Source organism: Centrocercus urophasianus, unplaced genomic scaffold, assembly GCF_019232065.1.
Source record: "Centrocercus urophasianus isolate 14NV4802_14NV808 unplaced genomic scaffold, USGS_Curo_1.0 seq_12, whole genome shotgun sequence".
In the NCBI taxonomy this organism is placed as follows: Eukaryota; Metazoa; Chordata; class Aves; order Galliformes; family Phasianidae; genus Centrocercus; species Centrocercus urophasianus.
The window spans coordinates 5721207-5740352 of record NW_024884364.1 but is presented as its reverse complement, the minus strand read 5'-3'; the positions used below and the strand labels follow the sequence as shown (position 1 = coordinate 5740352).

The window sequence follows — 19146 nt, the reverse complement described above, 5'->3', positions numbered from 1 at the left end:
AGAGAGACCAGCACAGGCAAGCCCAAAGTGATCTGACCATTGCAACAGATAGAACTGATACAACAGATTAAATTTCACTTTCAGAGGCTTTTGCATTTATATTTCTAGAATGGCCTGGTCACCAGGAATATCTATCATTCTATGAGACACAGTGAAATGGTACTTTTCTAGATACACAGTATTTTCTCTTCTGAGAAGTTTGCTTTTATTCTTCTGCGCTCTGTTGCTTTTCTTTGGTTAAATAAAGGCATTCAGTAAAGAAGCACAGGTTTGCACTTTGTACATGAAAGCTAAGACAAACAGCAATGTTGCCATGGATTTTTTTAAACTCCAAATAAAAATAAACAAACACATCTTGGCAGTGTTTGGAATAGAAGCTAGTGAATAATTCACAATGAATAATTGATTTGTTGAATTTAGCTTGTTTTTTTTTGTTCTTCTTGTCTGCTGGTGGAATGTGTACTACCAGATGGTGAGTTCAATAAATGTATTCGTTTTTCCAATTTATTTGATGGATTTTCCCCCGTTTTTCCCCCTCAAAGGTGAAGGCTGAAATTCCAGATGGTTTGACTAGTGGCCAGATAAGTCACAATGTATTGTTTTAGCTTCTTTTTTAGAAAGGTGGTAAGAATGATAAAAGGAGCAGAAAAATGCATATATAAATCAAAAATGAAGGGGGGGGCGGGGGGAGTTCATATCAAAAAGAAGACAAATAAGTGAAGTTGTGATAACAGTCTATAAAATTCTGAGTAATACAAAGAAAGAAGGTGAAGAGCTACTTATTTTTTTTATAATGCAAGAAAAATGAGCAGTTAATGAACCTGAAAGGTGGTGATTACAAATTTACTAGAGAAATTTAGTTTTAACAGAACACTGAACTTAGGCAGGGGAACTCATTGCCACATTATATCAAAGCCAACAGATCAGCAAAATGAAACAAAGAATTACAAGAATTTACCCAAATACAAAGCACGAATCCTGATTAGAAAGATTATATTGCCTCATAGCTTAGGGACGAAACTAATCATTATTATTGATAAATATATAATATTAACTGCCAGCTATGGTGGTTCCCCTTTTTGCTAAAAATCTGCTGTTGCCCACTGGTAGGTCAAATCAAGGCTCAAGGGACTTCAAGACTGATTCTCTCTGACAGTTGCTAGGGCCAGAGTAATGCACAAATCCTCCTAACCTGAACATCCTTGGCAGAATTTCTAACATTCAATTTCAATTAATATTTTCATGATACCAAAATTCATTTTCTTTTCTTTTTTTTTTTTTTTTAATTGCAATAAAATGAAATTGTTCAAATAAACGCAGGGAGAGGACGAAAGGGCACTGAGTGAAACCACAGCACATTCACTGGCAAGTTTGATCTAACATTCATAAAAATACAGTTTGTATTATTTACCAGCAAACACTTCACTCAGGGGGAGAAGTGAGTAGCATTTTGTAAAGGCTGTAATCTCACTAATTGTGTTGATATTCGTGGAAGGAGAGTATTCTGTGGTTTGAAATAGAGCTGTTAAGTGTTTACCAACTAGAGTCCTTGGTGTACAGCTCAGGTCTGCAGAAAGATGCCAGCACCTGAGGACAGTGAGCAAAAATGTAACAACAGAAAACCAACAAACCAAACCATGACAAATCATTATAAACTCTGAAAGATATATAATAGTTTAAATATGTCTTCTGTTCCCTGAAGGGCCCAATTCTGATCTGTATAAAAGTTCATGCAAGTTTTGCTATAGCTGAGAGTGAACAAAATCTTTTGAATTATTCTCAAAAGAAAACACATCAGTAACCAAAAGTATCCCAAAATCACATTGGAATTTGGCTTAAGTCTGCAAAGAAGCGATTGAATTAAATGGTATTATTCATTTCCACCACCTCACAAATCACTGTCTTCCATGAGGCAGCATCAAGACCTGCATAAACCATCGCGGTCCTCCTGCTCTGCTTCTGCTGACTCAAGCTTCTTCATCTATTCTCCTGCGGGAGCTCCATTTGCTCACTTCCTCTATACTTCATTTATATCAGAACAAAGAAATGCGGGCTGATACATAAATACATATTTTTATTTTTATTATGGCAGTTTCTCTGTAAACCTATAGTGAAGTAACGAGCGTGCAGCATATAAGCAGAGCGGATAAGGGCCACAGGGACATACAGGCCACACCAATTGCACCCACTACCTCCTGCTCAAACCCAGCTTTCTAATAGCCTGTAAATAAGCTTGCTGGCTTCTCCCCTCAGGTCCTGCAGCAGTGGAAGGCAGAGAACAGGTTGCAGCTGAAGAACTGCTGAGCCTGTGAAAGCTGGCCAGGTAAATGAGCCAGGATTGCCAGCCAGCTTCTAGGGGCTGAGCGCCTAGGGGTTCATGACAGGGTAACAGATTTACAGCCCTTCTCTCCAAAACAAATACTGCAGCATGGAAAACCCACTCTGCTCTCACCAGCTTCCCCTCCAACTCTTCTCCTTGTGCTTCCTCTTTTCATCACTTCCTTCATTCTTAATTCCTGCTCTGGTCTGTAAAAACTACAGCATCAAAGATGGGACAGATTTAGTGGAGATTTATTCCTTGCTGGTTTATGCAGTTGCAATCCTGCGGTGCTTCCCCTCCAACAGTCAGAGACTCCTGATTGTACACCATGCCCTCCTACCTGCCAGACTCCCTGATATAGAAGAGGGTCATAGGGAAAGCTATGCCACAGCCCTGTCCCCAAAAGCTTGTGGAGGGCACAGCCAAGAGCTGGGTGCTGCTAGGTCCAAGATCTACTTTTCTGCAGATTAGCCCCAGACAGCTGGTCTTTCTACACCAATCTTTCTTCTGAGCAGATCTAACTCCTGCAATTGCCCAGTTCAGAGGAGAGATGAGTTTTCTTGGCTGAATCACCCTGAAGGGGTGCTGCTGCAACACAGAAGTGGGGAGCACAGTTGGAGCCACGTGTCCTTTTATTTCCACGTGTCCTGGAAATAAAATTGCTCCTTTTAGCTCGTCAGGCCAAGGAGGGGGAAGACATTAAGGCCCTTGTTTTCCCAGTTCCTTCAGGCTGGCATCACTTTCCTAAACTGCTAGCCCACATCACGTAGTTCCCATAGCAAATTTATGTGAGAGCTCCTACGAAAAAGGGGCAATCGTGCTCCACTGTCACCTTCCAGGCCTGCTCCTTCTCCTACATCACGTTCTCCTTGCCTGCCAAAACACTTCAGCTGCTTTGGATAAAAGCTAAATAAATAGGAGGCAGGATGAGAGGCAAAGAAGAGAAGCTCTTCAAAAACACGCAGGCAAGCAGTCTCACTGCCAAGGGAGTCCCCATGCTGGCGGGCTCCCTTGCCCCTCCTCATCCTCTTTTATTTCCCTCATTCCCAGTGGGCTGCAGTGCCGGACTGCAAGAAACACGACAAGGTCACACTGTTTGATTCTGATGCCAGTTTCAATTATGTCCTGGCTTTTATAACCAAATCAAAATACAAAAGGCTAAAACAGAAAAAAAAGAAGGGGGGAGAGAAGACAGCAGAATCCAGCTGCAGGCTGGGAAATGACATTTCAATTTGTCAATTGATCCAGTCCCCCTCCTCACCCTCCTTTATTTTTCTTTTCTCTCTCTGTCCTGTAAATTAATTAGCCCGTTCATCATGTGGAAAGACTGCACACGGGGCTGCCCAGAAATGGATTGCGACAAAGCAAACCTGCTTTCTATCTGCGTATGGGGACCAGAAATGTAGCCACAAAATGGTCATGTGGAAGAAAGGTCCCAATGTGTTCAATTTTCAGGTTTGGGGCTGGCCTGGAGAGATCACAGATATGCTTTCCATAGACTCTCCAAAGGACCTAAGCACATGAAAAGTAAGTAGCTACCTTTCTTCATCAGCTTAGATTTTGTCCAAGCTTGGGAAACAAGGACTAAGAAGGCATTCAACTAAATGAAAAGCTGAATTCAAAAGTGCTGGAATACCTTTCTTCCTTTTTTCCCCCCCTTCCGCACATTACATTATTAGACTGTGGGACTCAAAGCTGAAGGAAATAATTGAAAGGAAGACTCTCACAGTATTGCAGACGGGGCAGGACGGAGACATATCGCAACATCCAGAATTATGACAATGAATGACAGCAACATTTCTAAAGACATATTAAAGTTTCAGAAAGTAGACTGAAGACTCCTAATTCTCATGACTAGGAATGAAACTTAGCATGAGGATCGGATTCTCCAAATGTGCCGCTTTGCTCCTTTTCTCTAATGTATCTGTTGACCATCATGACAGCTGGTCTTCTGAATCTAGATCTGACTCAGACCTCAATTTTCAGATGCCCTAGCTCAAGTGTCACCACTGCAACATGAAAGAAGTGAAATATCCTGAAGAAAACCCGTTCCCAGGATCTTTACATCTTCTAGCAAAACCTGCCATAATGGCCCTAGGCACGTCTCAAAAATCCCAATACTGGTACGAAGAGGAAATCATCTAGCTTCGTTGAATCTTTGATCCAAGCCTGTGTCTCTGTCCTGACAAATAGACAAGTTGAGGACTCCTGGCCTTTTGTACCATTTGTCTGTTTATAATGCATGGCTATGTCCCAGGGCTTCATCAAGTTCTGACTCTCATTGGCAATGGGCACTTTCTTTGTCCAAGGCCTCTACTGGAGTATGACCCTGTCATCAACCACACTAAGCACAGCTAAATCTCTGTGGTAGAGAAGCACCTGCAAGACAGTAAACACTGACTCTCCCCTCTCATATCCTAATGAGAAAGAATATCCACAAATGAGACACTTAAGGAGCAAACAGCCAAAAAGTGTAATGTAGTAATATGGAAAATTAGGTGCTGAGCACAGAGCTAGTTCAAGAGAGTACAGCTTTGCTGAAGTCCATAGCGTTTTTCCAAGCATACACTTGGATCCATATATTTTCCGTTATTCAGTATTCAGGCATTTATTTTCCCAATCTCTTATTCTTTTTATCCATCCATATCTATGCAAATCTCATTTCTTCAGCCCAGCTCACCACAATAAGTATCTCTCTTGCACACACAAAGCCTAAATTTTATCAAGCATTTTATTTACTTCTGTCCCAGAGGAGAGGGGAGAAAAATGGAGAGAGAGACAGAAAGAGAAAGATAAATGAGATTACCGCTGCCTCTTTTTTTTAGTAATTGGTAGGTACTAAGACATTTCCATTATTGGCACAAACAAACAAAACCTATGGCTGAACAACTCAGCAACAGCAGCTTCAGGTGAGCACTCCAAGTGCCTCAATGTGGCCAACGAAACACCAGCACCACTGAAACTCACAGACTGGGGGTGGAGGGAGAATCCATCCTTACCCACTTAGCTCTGAAGAGAGAGCAGGTCCTGCCAGTGCCAGACAGGGGACAGACATTCAGCGGAAGAAAGACCCCCAAAGAACGCATGCTCAGTGTGCGAGAAAGGCAGCACACAGACAAAACTGGCAGCAAGAGCAGGAGTGAAGGGAGAAAGGCACATTACATGCCAACTGCCTTGCTGTATGCCAGTGTCTGCTCAGCCGGGAAGTGAGAGATGAAGAACCGTGAAGGGACAGTACTGTGACTTTAGGAAGAGATGCAGACAGAAACAGTTCCTGAACACTTTCTGATGCTGCATTCACAGCACGGCTGCTTGCCACATCCATCTCCTGCTCATCACAGCCAAGCGATGGGGAGTGGTGACCCTTCTCCCTCTGCCACAATAAGACACAGTGGTTGTTACTTACACTCCTCCATGCCATGCAGTCACAAGCTGAGCACTGGGACTGCCAGCTTGGCACCCACCTCTGCTGCTGCATCTCAGTGCTCCTAGAGGGACGTTTCTGTTTTCCCCAAAGCAATATGAAACACCCTGCTTCTTTTATTCTTCATTAAACACCGTCTGACATTGCCCAAGAAAAGCAGTGTTTAAAACCTCTCTAGTGGAAACGATACAGTCAGTGATCCAAAGTTAAAAATGCACAGCGGGAAGCTCAGCAACTTGTGCGGGCCAGCACACCAGGGCTCCCTGTCCCAAAACTGCAGTTATCCAGATCTACTGCAGAAGAATATTTTGTGCTCCAAACCCTAGCAAGAATGGAATGACTGCAATGCACAGCTGGGTTTGCTACACACATGCTTATCCCCTGATACGCAGTTGAGATGAGTTCAGGAAGAATTATTATCAGCATATTCTAGCTATTTGAAAACAAAGCAGAAATCATTCATTTCACGTTTTTTTTTTCTCCCAGTGTCTTCAGACCTTGCCACTGCACACAGCTCTTCCATGACTCAGTTTCCCAAGAGTGAAATGAAGATAATGACATCACTGCCTCAGCTGAGGGCTACAAGGCTCTGATATTTGTTATACAGAAGATGGAAACTGCAAACACAGATCGCAGAGCCTGCAGGAGAAAGGAATGAATCTGTCCCACAGCATTTTCTCAGAAGCCCAGCTCATTCCTGCCTGCAGTGCCAGTGACCGTTTCAATTGAAAGTCAGACAGACTGGATGGCATGTATCCTTACAATATCACTAACAGTAATTTTGCCTTCTGCAGCTCACAAATGGGGAATCCAGTCACAAAAATGCTGTGCGCCATTCCCAAGGTCACAAAAGCAGTGCATGGCACTGCAGAGATCAGGATCCAGGCCTCCTGCATTAAATGCACAGCTGCCTCTCTCCACTTTCTTGCAACTGAAATCTAGTATTAGTTCCTGGAATCACCCATCCAGTACCTTGAAAAAATATGATGTGCTCCAAAGCTGTTACAAAGCAAGACGGCACGAATAAAGCAATTCCCAATAAAAAGGACAGTTCAAATTTCTTCATCTTTGACTTGTGCAAAAGACAAGAAATACTTAATTTTTCCTGCCCAAACACTACGTGAAAACCTGCTGAAATACATTTTCAGACCAGAATATGTTGGTTAGCATAAAAGAATTGCTTCCCTGCCCCTCCATTTTACAGCAAACTTCTGTGTTTAATGCCAAAACACCTAGTTTGCTAAAGGTCACAGAGAAGTGACAAGAAAAGCAAGAAAATAAATACTCAAAGCAAGAGGATGAACATTTGGACATACATTCATTCTGAATGTTCTTTTCATTGTTTGGACATTATTTTACACCTGAGTCATCCTAGATCTTTCAAAAACAAGGACAGAAAAGGGAGAAGAAAAATAAGCCAGTAAGAAGGATTTTTTTTTTTTTTTTTCAAATCTCCTTGTCATTTTGCATCAAAACAATTCAGGAATTACAGAATGCTCCTGGCCCAAGAGATGTGATCTTGCTAATGCACTTCAGGTGCTCTTTATCATCTCAGGGGATGCACTTCTAGGGGAATGACAACTCAGAAAAGACCAGCAGGAGGTGACTGGTCAACTGGATCTTGATTTGACTTATGTCGCAATCCTCTGGTTCTCAACTCCTTCCTTTTTCTTCCCAGCTTTCCAAGGAGATGTAGGGGCACTTCTCTGTAGAGCTGAAACATGAATGTCCCCAAAGATTTTCCCCTTGTTTCCTTCAGGGAAAGAAGGAGATTATCAAGGTACCTGCAGAATTTCACATATTAGATAAACTTCCTCATGCTTTCTTGAACTCCACTCCATCTGCCTAGTCCCACTCAACCTGCAGGCAAGGCGACCTAAAAAAGATTTATTCTACACATCCTAACGGCAAAGGCAAAGTATGGGTTGACATATCTGCCTCTAAACTTGACACGCATTTCTTTACACGTGAGTGCTGCCAACTTGCACACGTTGATGCAACTGGAGAATTGCTTCAGGGACAGCAACTGTACAGGTGTCTAAGCTACATCTTTGAATGTGATATGAGAAGCACAGGCCAAAGATTTTAGGATTATTTTATGATTCTCTGAAGAGAATCATCGTAAGATTCAGAGAACTGTAAGAACTTTTGGTTCCTTATCTGAACTTCAAAATCTTTTGAGGTTTCTCTCAGGCTGGCAATAACAGTCCTAACTACACTGACAAACAGCAACAGCCTCCTCAGCCCTTCCATTTTTGCAATAAAATAGAATGCTTTTCTCTTCGTTCTTTCTTTTTAATTAAAATTTTCTCTTCTCTTATTACCTTGGGCTGTTGCTTTGTGTCTAGAGTGGTTCTGTTCCTGACCACCGAAACAATAAAAAAGTTCTCGGTGCCCATGAAAGGACTCTGAACTATCTGATCTGTTCAAATGTAAGGTAAAGATAAAAACTCAGACAAGATCAACCTGCTTCTTCTTCAGACTTCAAGAGACAGTCCAGATAATTGTAAATGGTGAGGAATAAAACAGCTCAGAGGATTGGAGTGACTTAACTGTTCCCAAAATTTTTGATCATACTAAAAAATTAGCCTTTCTAGCTTCTCCTGATGTATGGAAAAGTGATGTTCCTGTGCAGTGCTGGCCATGGCACAGTGCAGGACAAGAGTGTGGTTCAAGCCACAGGTTCTTCAAACGAAATTTCCCTATAGGGCTACTATGAAACATGAAGAGTTGCTACCAACTAAAACAGGCTGGTACAACACGGACTGTGAAGCAATACGTTCAGCCAATTCACTACAGAGCATGATCAGAGCCTCCAGAAAACAGGTACATCGAGAAGAAGCTGAAGGAAGGAAATCTGAGAACCAGTGAAGAAGTCTTCAGAGACGCAGCTTGTCTGTGAGTGCCTCACTAACTTAAAAGGTCTTTGTTATCCAAAATAAATGTGTGCTGGGTGTCAGACCATTTCTCAATGTGTCGGAACAACATACTCTCCTTTCCACTCCACCTCTGGCATCAGCGATAGTTTCAGACAGCAAAAACTACTAGGGCCAAAGGAAAGCGAGGGATCTTTCCAGAACAAGTGTTAGTGAGAAGGGGCCAAAAATTGGTCTTACAACTCTTAGAGTGCAATTTGATCTACGAATAATAAATTACCCTTCCAAATGGCTGATTTGACCCTTTTCAGTAGCATGACTGTAAAAAAGAAAGAAACGTAAAAGAATATATGCATAAAATGCTGTAGAGCAGCGGTCATGGCTCCAGCACATAAAACATTTGCTCTGTCAGTGGACAAAGTGTAAATCCTATTTTTCTTTCCTTTTTTTTAAAAAAATAAATAAATAAAGCAAAGATGAAAAGCTCTAAATGATTCAATATTTTATACACACTCCGTATACTGCAGCCTTGAAAAAGATGCCGCAGCATGACGGGCTTTGGAGACTTTATCTTGCTGCAGGAACTGAAGAAGAGCAATTTTAACGCTGACATAATAGTCAAGCATGTGTTTGTTTGGCGGTTATCCACAGCTAGTACCAGGGTGCTGGTGAATATACTCTTGGCACTTTTGTGAATGCACAGGTTTTGTTTTTAATGGGTTGTACTCCATGTGCACGGATGTTTCAATTTATGCCTATATATGTTAATGGCATACAAGCAGAATTACATGAATGCATGCATGCAAAATGCTGGGTTTTGCAGCAGTGTGCTTCACCATATCACACAGTTCCTGAGTCACACGATGAAAACAGCACACAGACAGCACTGAGCAACCCAGAGCTAACTTCAGGCACTTGGCCCATCCCAAGGAAGTGGATGCTCCCATCACAGAAGTAAGCTCTGCTCCTGAATAGTGGAATCAGTGCACCCCCAACAAGTTTGCCGTTGACACCAAGCTGAGCAGTGCAGTTAATAAACAGAAGGAATGGATGCCATCCAAAAGGATCTCAATAAGCTTGAAAAGTGGGCTTATGTGAACCTAATGAGATTCAACAAGGCCAAGCGCAATATGCTGCACTTGGGTTGGGGCAATCCCAGATATGTGTAAAGATGAGAAGAAGAACTCATTGCGAGCAGCCCTGCAAAGAAAGAATTGGGCATCCTCATGGATGAAATGCTGGACACAAGCCAGCAGTGTGCGCTTGCAGCTTGGAAGGCCAATTATACTCTGGGCTGCATCAAAAGAAGGGTGACCAAGAGGGCAAAGGAGCGGACTGTCCCTCTGAAGAACTGTGTCCAGGCCTGGGGCACCCAGTACAAGAAAGATGTGGAGCTGTTGGAGTGGGTCCAGAGGAGAGCCATGAATGTTATCAAAGGACTGGAGCACCCCTGCTATGAAGAAAGACTGAGGGAGCTAGGCTTGCTCAGCTTGGAGCAGAAAAGGCTATGGGAGAGCATTTCAGTACATGGGGAGCACTTATAAAAGGAGGGAGACTGACTTCTTACATGATCTGGTAGCGATAGGACAAGGTTGAATAGTTTTAAACCAAAAGAGGGGAGATTTAGGTTAGATATCAGGACGAAATTATTTACTCAGAGGGCAGTGAAATGTTGGAATCATTCCTATAGAAGCAGTGGAAGCCCCAACCCTGGAGCCATTCAAGACTAGGTTGGCTGCGGCCCTGGGCAGTCCGATCTAGTGGGTGGCAGCCCTGCCCACGGCAGGGGATTGGATCCAGACAGTCTCTAAGGTTCCTTGCAAACCAAGTAATTCTACAAGTCTACAATTCACTGGCTGTGACCTTCACCCTTATGTGCAGCTTGATCCAGGGTTGTGCCACTGTGTTTCGTGCCATCAGGCACAGGGGTACAGATTTCAAATGCTATCCAGGGGATATGCATTTACCAAGACACCACAAGGTGGATGATCAATGAAGAGTCAGCCCTGGGCCATGCTGAACAAGGCCATAAACCTCATAAACTATGCTGCATGCACCCATCTTGTGTAGGACTTGTACCTCAGCATTTCCCATATTCCCTTATGGAACAGCTCCCTTCTACAATTTAACACAAGCCACACACGTTCCCCTTTAGTCATGACTATCAAGATGAAGCTCTGGCCAAAGGAAGCAACTAGAAGACCTCCCTCTGATAATCAGCTCCAGTTAAACAGTGGTACAAGCAACCACAGCTTTGATATGCTGATATAAGATCTAGCCTCGAGGCAGGCAAAACATTCAAACTGTAAGATAAAACTCCACTGAGTAGTTTCTGATGCACAACTCTGCTTTTTGTATTTTTGCTTTTGTACTCCCTCCCCTATTCCAAATTGGGTTATGACTCTTATGTATCGCAGTAGTTGTTAAATTGAACTGGGATCAGGGGAAATACCTTCCTCTTCCAGTCATTCAGTCAATCCTATCAAGTTCATCATCTATATCACAACTCAGAGCAAAAGGTTAGTATTTGGTGTGGAAAAAAGGAGTGCTGTCCTATGGAGAAAAGTCTTCTGTAATACACACGTACAGATAATGCCACTATGGGAAACATTACAGAGGAGCGTCCCAAAGCAATTGATGATCTTGCTGCAGGTAAGGTAGACAGTGGGGTTATCCTCCAGAAAATGGATGCACACGTGACATCTTCTGTGCTTTTCCTATTTGAAGACTTAAAATATATAATTGTTTCCACTGAAGCCACTTGGTCCTTGGGGCCCAGTTAAAGGAGGACTAAAAACCTGAGCTTCTAGGAACATCAGCTGCTCCAAGAGACTTTAGACACTTTAGAACTAGACTGCACTTCTGAAATTCAAACCCTCACTCCTGAGACAAACTAACAATAATGACTCTTCATGCTTCAACTGAAGTCTAGGACCCAAGCAGCCCCCTCTTCTTGCCCACAGACTGAAGGCAGGAACTGGAAATCTCTCTCAGGAGGAATTCCCAGCCCTAAAATGTCATCAGCAAAAAGAGAGATCTGATTTCTTGGCAGCACAATCAGCCACGGGCTCGCGAGATGCTTCCTTCCCTAGGACATGATGCCCTGGATGGCTCTGCCTGTGCTGCTGCCAGTGTCTGCTGCCTTCCCTGCTCCTCCATGAGCTCCCCTCCTCCCTTCACCACTCATTCCTTTGCGCAATGAGGCTGGCATTTAAGAAACACTTATTCCAATCCATTTCTACCCTTGTACAGCAATTGGGTGTCATTTAGTTTGATTTAACCAATTTAGTCCTATGAATTAATTGGTTAATAAGCCATCTGTATGCATCAGGTGACAGAGTCGTGCTCTCACACACAGACACAGACAAGCTACCCACTTGTCCTTGTTTAATAACAGGCTGTAGGGAGTAGGAGAGGGAGAGGCGTGCAGGTTAATATCATTCCCCACAGAGAGCTGCCAACAAGGGGACTTGGCTATCATTGCACTCACCTTGACCTCCGAGTGGGGGAATGGTCTATTTAGGGTAATTCAGAAATAACCTACACTGAAACTAGAGAGGAGTGCCAGCTACAGTGCTGACACGAGAACCACGAACGTGCTGCATGTTGTGGGTGTTGTTTTTTCTTTGAAAAAGGGAGGAAAAGAGGTTTAGTTCGTGCTTTCTAGACAGTAGGAAATTCTCAGCTGCATTCCGAAACAGCTGAACTTTGTATGCGTGTAGGAGGGGGAGACGAGTGGGAAGTGGGGAAATAGAGGAGACTGAGGTCTAGAGCATTTGATTTAGGTGTGATCTTTAATTATGCGAAAAACATCTCATCTATTTTGATTTCATTTTAAATGCCAACATAAAAAAGCACCCCTCATGGGTCCCAGTCATTTCAATGTTATATACAAACCCCTGAGCCATTCAACAAACAACAATACATCAAACCAAAAGCAAATCCAGCAACACATCCCAACCCACACAACAGGAAAATAGCAAGTGGTTCAGACAGAAAAACAACTCCCTCCTTTGGCCGCCCATACATCTCAGCCAGCCCTTGGTGGCCCAGCCAGCAGACAAGTTTCTCTGCATCCCCTGAAGGCTAATGCACAGAAGGCTACAGGGAGACTGATTTACAGTGCTGTGGGGCCCTTGGGAAAAAGCCCTGCTCAGCAGTTCCTCGCTGAATTTCTGCCCAGAGCTACAGGGCATCTCAGGCACTATAGATGCACCAACATTACACAGAGAAGAGGATACTCGCTGGTGTGGGAGGCTCCCAGGTGATTTCAGTCAATAAATACCAGTGCTGGAACCAAAAACTACAAACACCAAACCATAGTGGGCATCATGCGCATTAAGGAAAATGGCTCAGAAGCTTCTGCACTGGGTGGTTTTCAACTGAATGCAAGGTGCAGCCTGCTGCAGATTGCATGGTCTAGCTGTCACAGACCAAACAACAAACAGGAGGGAGAGCCATGGCTGAGGCTGCTCCAGGGATAGGAGATGGGGCTCTGGCTGTGGGAAGTGGTGCAGAGCAGCAGCGCATCTGCAAACACTCCTCCAGGGCCCCTCAGCTCTCAGCTTTTTCCAGTGATCTCGGAGAGAAATCAGTGTGCTGCAGATCCTGCTAGAGAGATGTAAAGTGAGTAGCATGGATATAGCCCCGAGTAGAAAGTACTTTCCCCCCTCTCTCTAAGGAAAATGAAATTACAGTAGAGTTTGCTTTAAATGGATCCCATTAGAACAACGGGCACTGCTCAAAGAACAACATGCTCTGCACACTAACGTGAAACACTGACAGGAAGAGTGGAGCAATCTGTAATAGTCTCTTCCAGGAAGGAACGAGAAAAACCTGTTTACCCAGTACATTCAGCAGGAGACTGCATGAAGAGAGGGAAAAAAGCATTATAGAAAACCTGCCAGAGCTCCTGGTGTGAGTGTGCCTTGCCAGCCTGCACAAAGCAAGGAGGGGGTAGGCTTTGTGCAACATGGGGGAGACCACGAACATCTCGAACATCTCGCTGGGTGTTAATCCCTGCAAAACACTCTTTTGCTCTCATTAGCACGTACCAGCGGCGTGAGTGCCTGTTTCAGGGCACAGTAAAACTATCAAAACACAGATTCAAGCTGCCCTGCTCAAACAACTGATACCCTATCTAAACTGTTCAGCTTGGTGCATGGCAGCAGTGCCTGGGAAATGAATGAATGAAATCAAGACCACACACCAAACTACCCGGCCGTAACAAACAATTTCATTTGATCAGTGACCACAAAAACTAGAATGTCCCAGTCTGAATTGAGCAAGCAGCGATGCTGTGTTACAGCTTGTTTAATGCCCATGCAGAGCATATTTATCAAGCTGTTACACTTTCCTGGTTGGACAACTCACATGTAGAAGGCAGTCACATCACACTTCACAAGAAGTCTTATCTGTACCTACTGCTAAGGACTCTGGGCCCAAAATGTGTAAAATATTTAGGAAATCAAAGGGACAGAAAGATTTGTTGAGGGTATCAGTGTGTTTTTTTTTTTCTTTCAGAAATGCCTCACCAGACTTGGTTCGTTGCCATCCACTCATTTCTAAATGAGAGATACCTGTACTGCTTGGGAGTAACATGGAAATCTCACTGACCTCACCCAGCACTTTGAGGCCATGTGGCATCCCTTCACCCAAATATCATTAGTCAGAGGGCCAGAACTTCTCCACACGCAAACCTCACACATCCAGCTGGAGCCACATACATGCTGACTGTAGCAGAGCACGAGGCAAGTGAGAGGCTACTACTACTGGAGATGTGCATGACACAGGGTAAGATGGTTATCCCTTTGGGTACTTGCAGCACGTGTGGTTTGGGTGGTAAGTTAAAAATCTCATCTGCACGGACACAAAGGATTGTGGACGCTATCAAGCGGGGAGTCTGAATAACTTCCCAACCCCACTACTCCAAAACCCATTGCAAAAGAACTATCAGCAAGAGAAGGCTCATCAGCTCAAACCAAAACACCAAATAACCTGGTCAGAGAAATGCCTGCCCCAACACTGTGTCCACATCCTGGCAACATCATGATGATGAGTCAACCAATGAGGACCTCTGGGTCATCTTACAGATCAGCAGGAGTACTGCTTAAGGGGTACAGTACTATGGGATGCAGAGGATCGTATAAAGTCTGAAGGGATATTTAGGGGAAAGACCAAAGGCAGAGAAACAGAGGAAAAGCATGGTAAAACAGAGGGATAAGGCAATAGATGGAACCAGTCTCATGTAAAAAGGCTGCTAGTCATCATGATAATCTGGTCATATCCTGTGCCTAATAGGCACAGTCTGTCCTGTCCTCACTGAGCTCCGCTCCCAGCTCCTCTCCTGAGTAAGCAGACTCTGCTCTGAGTGCCTGTATACGTATGGAGAGCTCAGCAGAGAGGGCCCCTACGTTCACAGTACCAGCTGCAAACACCAGCTGCATTTCAAGCCATCTGTACTCACTAGGGGACACAAAACATGTGTACCTTTAGGGGTAAGATCACTGGAGGACTTGTGGGGATCAGCCAAACTGAGCCTTTTGGGCCTGCCTACTTGTTGTCTCCAGCCTGGGAAATGCCTCCCCTCAGTTGTTTTTTTTCCTTTTCCTTTCTCGCTCTCTTTTTTTATCCTGCTGACAAAACCTTAAATGGTCTAAAAGCATCCCCACCAAGGATGAGGGAACACAAACGTTTGAGCAAATGTGCATTTCAGCTCCACATGCTCCCAGGGATGGCATAGTCATAAAAACCAATTAGACAATACTTAGAAACTACAGTGAGAGGGGGTGGTACAATCTTACCACAACTAATAGGGTTTTTAATAATAGATGGGCCTCTCCATGCACTGCTGGCAAGAAGAAGCCAAAGAGGTTTCAGTTACAGTGCATCTTTCTGCCCAGTGAATTCTTGTGAATGGAAGATTAATATTCTATGAAAGCAGGGATTAACTTGCCCTCATTACACTTATTACTTCTAACAGAGAGATCTCTGCAGGGTCAGGAGTGGGCTTCTCCAATGGGGCAGGATGGGGGAATCCCACTGAAAAACAAAGCTTTGCTCACTCACTCATGAAAGGACAGGCTATTTGGGCCTCTGGCACTGTTGAGCAGATCAGTAACAAAGGACCTGGAAAAGCACAAAACTGTTGCCCTCTTGCTTTACTTCCTATTCTAGCAAAGTCCAAAATCAGAGCTGGAACTGACTGAAACAAGGCTGAAGATGCCCAGCAGAAGAAATGTACGCCCAGGTGAGCCAGCACCATAGGCAGGGCGCTGGAAAGCCCTCTGCTCACATCTTGTCCACTGCCTTCTGTTTACAAACCTTCACTTCATGCCTATTTGCTCAAATAAATAAATAAACAAATAAAAGCCGTGGAAGGCATTTTCTTGTTGCCATAGAAACATTTATTGTAATCTGTAACTGTATTTAATGCAACACTCTCTCCCTCCAGCACCTTGCAACAGTTTGCTGTTGTATGGGAAGGTTATGCTTTGAGAGGAGGAAGAGGGCAGGTGAAAGAGCTCTGAGAGCTTGTGTCCTCCACCCGGTGTCTCTGAAAATGCCCATACTCTGCACCAGTACACACTCCAACTTTTTTTTTCTTCTTTCCTTTTCATTTCTTTGTTTGGTTTTGTTGTGTTCTTTGGAGTGTCACATCATTTACATTTCTGAAAGGAATTTTCCTAGGGTTGCACAGATAGTTCAAATTGTCTGTGATCAGATCAACCTTCTGCATAATACATTTGTATGAAAATAAACCCCCTTAGGGCCCACACTCCTTGCTGAAAGTCTCTGCAACCAAGTATTTTACTCTGATTTAAAGATGATGGAGATAGCAATGAGCATATGCCTGAATGCACGTAGAGGGGAGAATATTCCCTTCCAACCCAAGCCATTGTGTGATTCTATGAAATGAAAACAATTCCACCTAAGTTTTCTGTTTCAATTAACTGATATTTACCCATATGAAATAAATGAAGGAGTGAATGAATGAATGAATAAATAAATAAATAAAATCAACTCAATCTGACTCTTAGCAAGATTAAATGATTTCAGTGAACTCTGGATCAAGTTTGAAATACAACAGTCAAGTTCTAGCACGTTCTGACACAATTTTGATATGACACCTTTACTCTCTGCTTTGTTTCTCCACCTTTTCAATGGAGGGCAAACCTACCTCTCCATATTCATCAAAGAAACAAGAGGATTCTTATGTGAGTTCTGCAGGGGTCCATCCACAGACTTAGCGTACCAAGGTACGTTCTCAGATGTACCAGGTACGATCAGTAAAGGAAAAGGACACTATTTGATTGCTAATGCTTTTCAATTCAAGTGGATCACATCCTCCAGGCTCCTTTACTGTCAATAATAAAATACCATGATTTCATCATTCCATTGATGAAATTGTCAGACCTAGCACTTCCCCATCCTACTCTTATCCTCCCACATTGGCTTGCCCACTAACTGATACCTTCAGGCTCAGAGTCCTTGTTTTTTGCTCATATATACAGCCTACACAGTCAGTAATTGAGTGAAATACGGGAAGGAAAACTCACTGCAAAAGAAACTACTATTCACCACATGTGCTAAGAGCATCAGTGTCTGACTTACTAAATCAAGCAACTGAGGCATGTCAAGCTTTGAAGATCTAGGAAGGAAAAGTCTGATCCACCAGCACTTGCAAAGTTTCTGTTTGTCAGTCATTTTTCTTCTCCTCTTCTCCACTGCAATGTCAGAAAGCTGGAGCCAAAGTTAGACAAGAGGATATTTTATCCTCTGTAAGTTTTAAGGACACAGCCACTGAAGTGAGAGAGGGTAAAAGCTATTAAAGGACAGGAGAGGGAAGGAAGCAGGGAAATAGAAAGCAAGGAGGCCTGATAGGATAGGAAGGGAAAGGCATGAATCAAGGTACAGAAGAAGAATGAGAGTCTCATTTGGCAGAGAGTACTCCTAGCTAGGATGTGTTGAGTTTGTGCATTTTTGTAACAGCTTTGCTAAAAGGATCTGCTTTGGACAGCAGACAGTCCTGATATTGTGCAGGACTTACATGTTTAGACCCAGGATGGCTGTCTTTTTTTTTTTTTTTCAAAGGCTGTATCATGCCAGAAACAAAATAATTTTTCTAGCATGTAGATGCAGACACAAATGCACTACAAAAAAAACCAACAACCAAACAAAAAACCCCCCTGCTTTAACCAAATCTCTTTTTTTCCCCAGCCATAGCCTAAAAAAGAGAGATCAGCAATTGTGCTCCTACATTCTAGTAAAGTTTTGACCTTCCACATAGTAGCGATCAACTCTTCTGGAAGAGAAACTACACAAAATACACCTTGAAAATGAAGGCAGAGGACTAAATCTATTCCCAGCAAAAAGGTACAACTTCCTTTGAAGCAAAAGAAATCAGTGCTGCTGAATTTTTCTCCGGGAGATAAATACTAATAATCAGTCCTTTCCAGAGGACAATCTGATAAAACTGGAGTTGACACCCACAAGCGTCAGGCAGGATATATTTCCTCCCATGTGCCAGTATCAAAGCTTATCACCCTATTTGCTTCTTCTCTTCCAAGTCATTTTTGGGGGTCAAAGGCTATCGTGGGGCTTTAATTAGAATGCCATTGTAACGAGCTGACACTTAAATCAGTCTGTCAGTGGCTAAAGAAAATTAACCTTAGTGTCAAATGAGCTCCAGTCTGGGAGTTGATGTCATGAGGGGGCAACAGATGCAGAGCTGACGTGTGCGGCTGAGAGACAGAGAGCTAAACCAAGCACTTTGAACCAAGAGACTACACTGGGAATCTCACCTATCCTAGGCATTCCTGATGCACAGATAAAAGCAAGCAGTCTCTGCCAAGCTTTGTATCACGTGTTTACTGCACCAAGCCAAGGAGAAATCAATTGGGAGAAACTACTTGGGAACAGAGACTTCCTCTGGGTCCTTAAGAAAGAATGTTATTTGAGCTTAGGTACACATGCAAACACATCACATGTGACAAGCCATCTCAGTTGCTGTGAATGACTTTTTTATGACTTAGTTGAGTACTTCATTACTATGCAAGAGCCTCCGCTGCATTTAAGGGCAGGTGCTACACCCAGCTCAGACCCTGCAAAGCTTAGGGACCAAACAACCAGCAGGAGGATATCCCCTGCTTACTAACAAAGAGGAGGAACATTTACAAGGACAAATGCACACAAGGTATTAACCTCCTCCCTTACCTAGTACTTTCTCTTTGCCACTGGTGCCCCTGCAACCATACTGCCCCTTCCCGCAAGCGTTTTGCACCATCTTTTGGCACAAGTGACAACGCTGCTTTATTACCTGTGCATTTTGAGTGAGTTCTACAGCCAGTGAACCAAGGTATTCCCTTTAGTACCATTTTTCTTTGCATCCTAAAAGCACCCAGTAGCCTAGAGAGGAAACATCAATGCGTGTTACTCACGGGTACCAGAGAATCCATAAAGTCTTACTGCCTTCCTCAGTGCTGCACTGCCAGTGCTATCATTTTCCATGACATCTCTTTTATGCC

General features: G+C 43.4%; 1 long non-coding RNA gene across 2 annotated transcripts; it reads left to right on the top strand.

Moving 5' to 3' along the window:
• Positions 1–407: 407 nt before the first annotated feature.
• LOC122155798 lies at positions 408–9103 on the top strand. Of its 2 annotated transcripts, XR_006167311.1 has the most exons (4): positions 424–472; positions 2254–2323; positions 3627–3847; positions 6231–9103. It is a non-coding gene; the product is annotated as an uncharacterized LOC122155798 (long non-coding RNA). The 2 variants fall into 2 exon arrangements; XR_006167310.1 differs by lacking the exon at positions 2254–2323 and having other exon boundaries at positions 408–472.
• Positions 9104–19146: the final 10043 nt, after the last annotated feature.